The 9,291-nt window shown below is 38.8% G+C and overlaps 1 pseudogene; it reads right to left on the reverse strand.

Annotated features, from left to right (window-relative positions):
- Positions 1 to 3,950: 3,950 nt before the first annotated feature.
- On the reverse strand, positions 3,951 to 7,929 carry LOC107930536 (methylthioribose kinase-like; annotated as a pseudogene).
- Positions 7,930 to 9,291: the final 1,362 nt, after the last annotated feature.

Below are 9,291 nucleotides of genomic sequence, written 5' to 3' on the forward strand. Positions count from 1 at the left end.
TGATATATGAAAGTGACTAATGAAAAGGAACTAAATTGCAAAATATGCTAAATAGAGAAGTAAGATAAATTACTGTTTTGATATATGAGAAAGTGTGTTATATTTCATGTATCAGGTAAATATTATTGTAGTGCTTATTGAATTTTTATAACAAGGATTCAAAAGTATGTAAGTTCTATTCTAAAATGTAAAAGTGAAGTTGATTCTATTATATTTTCCCATGTAGACAAGATAAGAACTACTAGTGTCACGGGGCTAGACCTTTTGTCTCGCAATCCGTGCGACCTTAGGCGATCCGTTCGTCCAAACTCGCCCAAGTCAGCCTTAACTCAAGTAAGGATTCTTTTAGAACTCCTCTAAGGTACCAAATTGAAGAGCGAAAGCGATTTATGCCAAAAGAAGAACAACAAAGAACAACAAAAAGAACGCTCACAAAGTGTTTGAGTAAATGCTCTCTATTTCTCTTATTCACAAAGAATAATGAAACAATGAATGGAGTGAGTACAAATGAGGGGGAGGCTCTCTATTTATAGTTGAGCTCCCCCAAAATCGACGGTCAAGATACAATTACATCGACGGATGAGATTAACCATATCTCTTAATTTTAGGGATTTACAAGATAAGCCTTATCAAATCTAATCTAATCTTTACAGGATAAGATTCCCTCTATCTCCTAAGATTAGTTACCATATTAGCCTAAGTTGCCATCTCTTCGTTATCGGGCCAACTAGGCTTCAATCTGACAGGCTTCTCCAATATTTCTTTGAATCGGGCCAATTCTCGTAGGCTAAATGATCCCCATCTGAGTAATAGACCCCCATTGGATGTATTTGGTGTGATGGTCACGGGCTTTAAACTACGGCCCGTGACATTCTCCCCCACCCATTCTCGCAACGTCCTCGTTGCGACTTCCGAATGGCACTGTCTGGTTTTGCATCGGTCTCGTCTCAACGCTTTAGCCTTTCCCTTCCTTCGAGACTTTTGCTTCGGCTTACGTCGCTTCTTAACTCGAGCCGTCCTACTTATTGCATTTACTCTGGTCAACTATCCCACATGCATCACTTCCTTTTCCTTGAAGTCTGATGCACCACCCACCTCTCCCATAGGTGGAAGCCTTGTAGATGACTCGACCGATTCCGACGCTTTACTCAACTTGAGCCTCATTGGTCCCAGCTTCACTGTTTTCATCGCAACTCTTTCCTCTAAGTCCGATGACAAACTCACCTCTTCCTTAGGTGGAAGCCCCTCTGATGACTTACCAAGCTCAGACGTTGCCATTCTTTTGACTCCAGCTTGCTTTGGACAGTTCCGCAACTCATGCGGACCACGGTACAAGAAGCACTTTACTCGCTTCTTTTCGCTCTTCTTTGCCCTCTTGGCTTCGGCATTTCCTTTGCTCAAACCAAGCTTCTTGGGCTCCTTGTCTGCTCCATCGTTCCCCTCGATGACAGACTTTCTCGGACACTTCTGCAACCTATGCGGACCATGACACAAGAAGCACTCCATTGGCTTCTTCTCGCTTTTGGCCTTCTTGGCTTCGACACCCCTTGCGCTCGAACCAAGTACCAAGGCCTTACCCACCGGCTTCTCCTTAAGCGCGAATTTCCTCGGACATTTCTTCAACATGTGTGGACCGTCGCACAGAAAGCATTTCAGCTTGTCCCTTTTCCTCTTGGGTTTCTTCTTCCCAACTCGTGGTTTCCCATTATCACCATTGTTGCTGTTGCCATTGCCATCAACAATATCTTCCTTGTGATCCATTTCACATACACCCCTTTCCTCGGACTTGGAAGACCCAAGCTTGTCTTTCCCTAAACCAAGCTTGACCACAGACTCAACTACCGTCATGGCTTCCGATAGCTTTTGGACACCTATTTGTTCCACCTCTTGTCTGACCCACGGCTTCAATCCCTTCTGAAAAGCAAGCAATGCTTTTTCCTCGGTCACATCTGAAACTTGGAGCATGAGTTCCTTGAACTCTTAAACATACTCCCCCACTGTGCCCCGTTGCGTTATCCCTTGTAACTTTGCTCGAGCTTCTTCCTCAGCAAATTCTGGGTAAAACTGTCCCTTCAACTCGCATTGGAACTCTTACCACGTCCCAATCTTACCCTGCCTTTTATCTATGGTCCTACCTCGCCACCATAAAAGCGCAATGTCAGTAAGAAACATTAAAGCAGTGTTTACCTTAACCGCATCATCCATGATGCCTTTGGCACGGAAGTAGTTTTCCATCCTCCATAAGAAATTGTCCACATCGCATGCAGACCTTGTCCCCACAAACTCTTTCGGCTTTGGGACATCCTCATTACTGAGTGCTGCATTTTCCACTCCTTTCCCCACGGCTGCTCGACACAAGGCCAGCTCTCCCTCGAGCTCCTCTATTCTTGTGCTCAAAGCCCTCGTCGTGGCCATTGTTTCCTCCTTCAAAGCCATCATCATGGCCTCGAGAGCATCATTCCTTTCCGACAGCTTATCCCTATGTGAATTAAACAACTCGTTTACCTTATCCATGTTGGAACCAAAAGACATCTTTACATAGTCTCTGGACTGCTCCTTCCAGTTTGCTATGCGATCTTCGACCCCATCGAGTGCCTCCTTTACATCCTCCATGGATCCCTCGAGTTTACCCACACGTTCCTCTACTGCCGATAATGTCTCCCTCAAAGACCTCCTCGCCCACCTTTGTTCGAACTCTTCTCTCGACATCCCAACGGTGCCTTCGAACCAATAACTCAGATATCACTTGGTTCGAACCAACAGCTCGGATACCACTTGTCACGGGGCTAGACCTTTCGTCTCGCAATCCGTCGAGACATATCTTGCACGTAAGATGAATAATACGATAATTATAAGGTATTATATGGTTTATGAGTTTTAGTTAATGTTTGAATTGATTGTGGGCTATTGAGTATGGTTTAGAAGTGTTTAAAAGCATAGTTTTCAGGTCTCTTGTCTCAGGTATCAAGATATGCAAAATGTGTCTCGAGACACAAAAACTTCAATGCTAAAAATCAACAATAACTGAAGCATGTCTCGATACCTATACTCATATGTCCCAAGACAAAGTAATTTCAAAGCCAAATTTCTACAATGTCAAAACAATGTCTCTAGACATTGAAGTCTTGGTCTCAAGACATACAAGCCTAAAATTGAATTTTTTTTTTAGTTGGGCTAAAAAGGACCTGAAACGAATATGCAATTAAACTCTAATATTAGTCTAGTTATGTCCTTAAACATGTAAATTAGAAGTATTTTATGTTGTAAAAGAATGTTCAACCTTAAATGTAACATTCGTTGCTCGAGTTTTCTCAAGTAAAGGGTGGTGCAGAAAATCATTGGTTGGAAGGCAATTATTGCAAATTTCCAAAGGAAAATGATAATTTTGTAAGGAAGTTTTGAGTTTCCAAATATTGGTCCACGCTTAGTGCAGAGCTGATCCCACAGGGGTAATAGTGCTAGACTGATACAATGGGTATAAGCATTCTTCATAAAGACAGAACCATTAAAATTAAATTTCCATACAATTCTGTCTTCAACCCCTTGGATTAAGAGGGTCCTGCTGAGGAGGACAGAGGCTCAACCATGATCGAGTAGATAATTGATTTCTTTTGGTCCCAATTGTTGATGTGTGTGAAGAGGCATGATTCAACTTCAATGGTAAAGGCAAGTAATTTGACATTGTCTACAAGAGGGAAAATTTCCTTTTTCCTGTGAAGGCTCCCCAGTTCCAAACCTAAATATTTCCACGGTTGGTCAACTCTTTTTGCATTTAGAATACAGCTATACCATCTTTTGGCCATCAAGAAAGAGTTCAGATTTATCAAAATTGATTTGGAGCCCCGACAGGTAAAAAAAAAAATTAAAAACAGTTTTGAAGGATCTGCGGATCTAATTAGAAGAGTTAAAAAGATAAAAGAGAGGATATTCATGCAGAGAACAAAAGGGGATCAACTTAACTCAGGCCTCTAACCGTAGTAAAGCTTTTAAAAAGTGAGCCATCCATTCTTTATAGGACAAGGACAAAAAAATTCATTTGACTTAAACTATAGGACTCGGCAGAATATATTTTGGGTGTTTTGCAACAGCACCAGTTCGGTCCAGCACTAGTGTTAGATAGACAGCAACCTTTGCTCATTAACACACAATCAAAGGCCTATGCCTAAAGGACCATGAAAACTTTATTAAATTATGGATCCTGTAAAACCTTCCATCTATTTAAGCGCAAAAGCTTTTATGGATACGTGCACAGCAGTTTCCATCATTTCCATCATGATTGGACGTGCTTCATGGCTGAAATAACTTCACTAATCGACACAAACTCTCGCCTCCTCTTCAGAAGTGTCTTGCCTAATTCAAGAGCCCGTTGCTCGCAATGTGCTCTTATGTTAGCTTCTTTAATTGATTCAAAATCCTCAACATGAGCAACACCTACAATTCTCCTGCAAGTTATTAGAAGATAAAAACAACAACAACATTAGACCTTACAAAATTCTTGGAGTTCATTAGATAAATTTAACAAAATAGGATCCTGCATGTCATCGTAGGTAGAAGAGACTGGTTCTATGATTGCTATTCAATCTGTAGAGGAAGACTCCTCTATCTGATTGCCAGAATTTTCTGACGAAAAAGCCATTCTACAAAATTTTCAAGCTCAGGGTTCTGATCATCGAGGTTTCAAAAGTTACATCTCGTCAATATTTCCTAGTCAACTCAAGAATCTATTTCCTTTTACCGTCAACAAAAAATTTAAATGTCAAGGTTAACAGTTTAAGAGTCAATTAAGATAAAGTACAAGGTTGAGAATATAGGGAAAAAAGTAAAAAGTCTAGAAGGCGGTGTTAATTCAAAGACATAAATATAACAGCAATGGACTGAAATGCAAGTTTACAGACTGCCATAAGAAAGATAAACACGGAATTATGAAGGCCAGGAACATAGAAAAAGTAGAGAACCTGATAGAAAACCATTTCCTCACCTTATCATCTTAGCAGCACCAAACCCAAGAGTATCGTGGAACAATTCCTTCATATACTTTTCCTGTATAAGTTTCTGAAGCTCAGTATTGTTATAAATTGCAGGAAGATCAGCCTCCCCAGAGCCATTTTTGTGTTCGTCCCATAGTGCAGTAAACTTTTGGTGGAAAAGATTCCAAGTATCCTCAATTATCTTCAATATCCACTCTTTGTATGACTATGACAATATGAAATTCAGCAATGTCAATATAATACTTTGATATTTTTATAAAACAAAATAAACATTGCAAGTCTTCCAAAAAAAAACCTATATAAATGATGCTTCCTTAGCTTGTAAAGCAATATGTATGATGTATGAATATGTACATACATGCTAAAAAATATCAGGCAACTCCACCAAGAGTAGCTTGAGATAAAATAATAGTGGTGATACAACTTTATCTTGACCTACAACTTATGATACCATAGAGACCACATTTAACGATAAAATCGCAAGATATATGACAAGAATTTTCCATAATAAATTGAATGGCTAAACAAGATTCGAAAGCAGAAGCAACTCAGCTTCTAGCACCTATTAAAACAGTATAGATTAGGATGGAACTATAACTAAAGATGACATAAATTGAATGGCTAAACAAGATTCAAAAGCAGAAGCAACTTAGCTTCTAGCACATACTAAAACAGGATAGACTAAGATGGAATTATAACTAAAGATGACAAACTAAAAAGACAAGTATACTGGAAAGTTCTCATTAAGCAATAAGAGAGGCAATGAAAGGCATACTTTTCTGTCATTCCCTTGACCAGCATGCCCATCTTGTGCAAAGAAAGCCAGAATCAAGTTTCCAATAAAAGCACCAATATCAAATCCCTTTGGTCCATAAAATGCAAACTCTGGATCTATGACCTGAGTTGAATCAGGGTAACCATTACAGAACTAGTATGGAGATCTCCATGTATAAGAGCCTGAGCTCTTTCACAGAACCTACATAAAGGGATGTTTAATAACTTGATAAAGCATAAAATGGCAGTTACAGAAGGTAGCATTAAAAGGAAAAGCAACCATACTTAGATTTCAATTCAGCTACTTCAATCTTCAATAGATTATCCTCCCGGACAGTCTCCGCATCACGGTCAAGATAAGGTGAAGTCCAACGGTTATATTCAGATACTTTATAGGGGTCAGAAAAAACAACCTGCTCAGTGAGCCTGCATAGTTCCACATTCCCACAAAATTCGGCCACTGCACAAAACATTGAATGTAAATGAATCAGCATCATATCTCGAAGCTTCTAAAAGCCATCAATACTAGAAAATAGCATTTCTTTAATCTAAAACAACACATATATACTTGCTCCAAACAGACTAGTAGAGGAAAAATGACAAAGCTTATCAGCAGAAATGCTCATTCTTCATATCCACAGGCATATAAAGAAGCATTTTTTTTCTTAATTCCATGAGTTCCCATGACATTTGGAATGACTACTGGTATTAAAATCATATTCATGTCACTGCTAAAATTGCACTAAGAATTGACAAGATCCGTGGTCATGAAGATCTAAACATTGAATGGCTACTGAAGGAAGAAGCTATATGGAGATAGTTAGAAATAGGTTAATATAATACCAGGCTTAAACATACACTTGCCATTTACTCAATGAATAAGAAAATATACTTTTCCCCTAGTAATCTTTGGTATATAGACATTATGGAGCAATCATTTGTCAGATATAACAGATAATAATAGCACCAGCAGCAAACTTTCTAAAGCTCTAATACAATTTCAAATATTGGATAGTAGATTATACAACACTCCCTAAACTACCGATAGTTTGATATGTTTCATCAAACTTGATGCATTCGGGCCCAAAATATAACAAGAACTTTGTTATGAATCAATGTTGCAACCAAGAATTCCATAATATGTAGTTTTATTAGTGCACGATCTATATCTATATAAATCCTAACTTATGATCCCCAAATGTACTTGCAGTGACAGCATTCAAACTACACCAAAACCAAACTCAAAACATAAAAACACTGAGAAAGAAAATGCATATGAGTCCGTTACCTGCACGTTTGTGCTCTGTGGTTGACCGATAGAGGAGAGATGTGCAGAAAAGAGTCTTGGCCATGTATTCTGACATATGTTCCGCCAACAAAGGATATTCAATCCCAGCAATTAACCCGTTTCTAAGGATTATATGGGGCGGCTCTAAATACCGCATTCCAATCAAGGACATGGTACGGTCAAAGTGATAAACTTCAGGAACATGTTCAGGGCATAACGCACCATGTTGTTTTAACGCCAACGCTTCGAAATATGCTCGTTCCTTAGTCATGGGCCAAGATTCCCCAATAAGTCGTACGTAGGGAAGTGCCTGTATTCGACATTTTACGCAAAAAATGGAATATCCCATTTCATAATTTCGAGTATTTAATGATTAAAAGGAAAAAGAAAAAAAAGAAGAAGAAGAAGCGAAACCTGCTTGATTACAAAAGAACCAGAAGGGCCAACGATGATGTAGACGAAATTAAGATTGCCATCTCCAACTTCCTTAATCTTTAAACCATCATAGTTGTCGACGATCTTCGATGACAAAGACGGCGTGGCTTTAATGTATTCGATGAGCGAGTTCTCGTCTAGTGGCCTGAACTCAGAAAACGCCATTGTCTTCCTTGTTTGAGGCAGTCCTTTTGAGGGGTTTTAAGAAGAAGTGAAGAAGCGATGTACAGAGATTTAAGAGAGAGGCGTGACTTAACTTCAAACGTTGGGACTGTAGACTGTAGAGTAAAAAGAATAAAAAGATTCGATAATAGCGTCGAAGATTTTTACAATGGGTAAGCCAATAGGGGATCAGTGAAGTAGGGCCGGGCAAGCTGGTCGTGAAATGAAAGATGATTTGAATGAGACGCTTGCTTATCGGGAAACTACAGAGAAAATAGAAACTAACCCATCTAGGTGTGTAATGAAGAAAACAATAACATGTTAATTGTGAAATGAACTTGGATACGTTCACGGTCACGTTCACTTCCACTTAGGAAATTAAAACTTTTCTTTTTTAAGGGTAGGTTTGCTGAGCGGTGGGACATTATGCGATGCGTTTAGTTTATTTTTTATCTCAAATTATCGTATTTAACCTTATTAACACCGTTGTTTTTGTACTAACCATAAAAAAACACACCGTCCATTCAAACTTACCCTTAGATGTGGATGTTAAAACTTGATTATTACTGAATTTCGCATTTTTGACTTTGTTGAGGTTTATTTTTTTCTCTTTTCACTTGGGACCAGTTTTTCCTTATTTATAAGTTACGATTCCTTTGATGTGACATGCTAGGGGTAGCTAGGTGTCATGTATATAATTGAGGGTGACACATCGCCCCTTTAAGTTTGACACATATCCTAGACATGTCTTTAAGAAAAGATTCGCATCGAAGAGTAATCATACGTGTTCACGTGTCCTGCCTCTCAAGGTTGCGAGGCGTATCCGCATGCCTCCCTCGCGAGGTGCTAGTGTTTCACCTTACGAGGTTGCGAGGCATTCCATCATGTTGACCTCTCGAGATTGTGAATGTGTCAGTTACGGATCAAATTTCGGGTCACGGGTTATGAGGTATTCTATAACAACTTGTCTGTCACTTTTTTGAAGAAGAGTTATAAATTGACTTTTCTAATACACAATTGCATGCATGATTCGTGTAATTAAAGGCTTACTATGTAAGTTTTAAGCTTTAATTGTTATTTTTGTTGTTTTAACTGTTCGTTTCCTTAAAAAGTTTTATAAATTCAAATTTTAAAAAAATTTCTAATCCCTGGATTGTATTTTATCATTGTCTTCCTAACAATTTACTTTCATGTCTCATCTTCTTAGTTTGACTTTATTTTCTTACAAACTTGCTTATTCATTTTGGCTTCCTTAGGTTTCTTCTGCAGTTTCAACCAGATCTGGTTTAAGAATGGATTCACAAAATGAGAGGATAACTTATGAATATATAAATCACTCAATTTCTCTTTTATTTTTATCTTGGTTTGTTTATCTAATGTGGCTAAAGTTAGGATGGGTTGGGGTGGTAGAGGTGGTGGCCATAGTGGGCATGGTAATCAGGGCAGTGGGTTTGGTTTAGAAAATGAGGGTGGCGGTCGCAAGAAACGTCGCGAAGCATGTGTACCTGTAAAGAGTAACGTATACAATTGCATGACAAAAAAGGCAGAAATGGTTCGACATCTTTCCGTTCGGGGAATCAAATTGCCAAGCTTTGCTTTTAACTTTGAGATTGTTAAAGGGGGAAAGAGGTTGAACGATACCAA

Source organism: Gossypium hirsutum, chromosome D12 (genome assembly GCF_007990345.1).
Source record: "Gossypium hirsutum isolate 1008001.06 chromosome D12, Gossypium_hirsutum_v2.1, whole genome shotgun sequence".
Classification (NCBI taxonomy): Eukaryota; Viridiplantae; Streptophyta; class Magnoliopsida; order Malvales; family Malvaceae; genus Gossypium; species Gossypium hirsutum.